The sequence below is a fragment of the Dipodomys merriami genome, unplaced genomic scaffold (assembly GCF_024711535.1).
Source record: "Dipodomys merriami isolate MVZ:Mamm:240054 unplaced genomic scaffold, mDipMer1.0.p SCAF_141, whole genome shotgun sequence".
In the NCBI taxonomy this organism is placed as follows: domain Eukaryota; kingdom Metazoa; phylum Chordata; class Mammalia; order Rodentia; family Heteromyidae; genus Dipodomys; species Dipodomys merriami.
The window spans coordinates 419939-421142 of record NW_027202727.1 but is presented as its reverse complement, the minus strand read 5'-3'; the positions used below and the strand labels follow the sequence as shown (position 1 = coordinate 421142).

Sequence of the window (1204 nt, the reverse complement as noted above, 5' to 3'; positions counted from 1 at the left end):
TTTCAAGGGCAAGATAATGAGTTCATTTCTTATCAAGCATTGCATCCTCCTAATTTGTTTAGCCTTAACATCCCTTCCCAGCCTTCCTCTGCACCCCACACAATTCCCTCCCCCCCCCCCGCCGATCCTACACATTTCTTGAACAACAATATCTGTGATTATTTTGTTTTTGACATGTCAATCTTGACTATTCTTAAATGTGTGCTTATGTAAGAGGTACATGGTTCTAAAATTTCACGAGAATTCTTCAAAACTTACTTTTCTTTGAATTGTCTAGTTTAAGAAAATCAATTACACTTTATATATAAAAAATGCTCTGTGCTCAATTCAGCAGCACATACACTAAAATTGGAACAATACGGAGAAGATTAACATGGCCCCTGGGCAAGGTTGACATGCAAATTCTTGAATCATTCCATATTTTTACAACTAAAGATGCTGGAGAGGATGTGGCCACAAAGGAACCTTTCTTGATTCTTGTTGGGAGTGTTTACTTGTTCAACCATTTTGGAAAGCAGTATGGAGACTCATCAAAAGACTCCATATAAATCTCCCCTATGACCCAGCAATCACACTTTTGGGGATTTACCCAAATCATCACAAAGAAGACCATACTAAAACTACCAGAACAACTATGTTTACTGCAGCATTATTTACAATAGCTAAGATATGGAGCCCACCTGGATGGCCCACAGAAGATGAATGGATCATGAAAATGTGGTATATATACACAATGAAATTCTATGCCTCCATCAAAAAGAATGACATCGCCCAATTTGTTAAAAATTGTAAAGCCTTGGAAAAAAATTTATTAAGTGAAGTAAGCCAAGTCCAAAGAAACATAGGTCCCATGGTTTCCCTTATTTTCAACAGCTAATATATGAATGGGGTAAGAATAGATCATAAGCTATGTGCATATCAGATAAGATGATATTACAAGAAATGAACCAGACAAGTGATTTTTTTGTTTCTTGCTATTGTTTCTAAGATACTTATAATGTGTGATGTGATTATTTTTGTTCCTTTATATGTTCCTCCCTTACGTTCTAACCACTGTTTTCACTGTATTTGAAGTTGGTGCACTTACATCCTGGGTATACATTTCTCTAATTTGGGGAGGGGAAAGGGAAATAAAAAATTCTTAAATAGGGATACAGGTTGAGATGCACAAGACACTATGTTGAAAAATGAACTTTACAATTTA

The 1204-nt window shown here is 35.8% G+C and overlaps 1 non-coding gene across 1 annotated transcript; it reads left to right on the top strand.

Moving 5' to 3' along the window:
- Positions 1-318: 318 nt before the first annotated feature.
- LOC138826315 (U6 spliceosomal RNA) lies at positions 319-425 on the top strand. The gene has a single exon (XR_011371651.1). It is a non-coding gene; the product is annotated as a U6 spliceosomal RNA (small nuclear RNA).
- The last annotated feature ends 779 nt before the right edge of the window (positions 426-1204 follow it).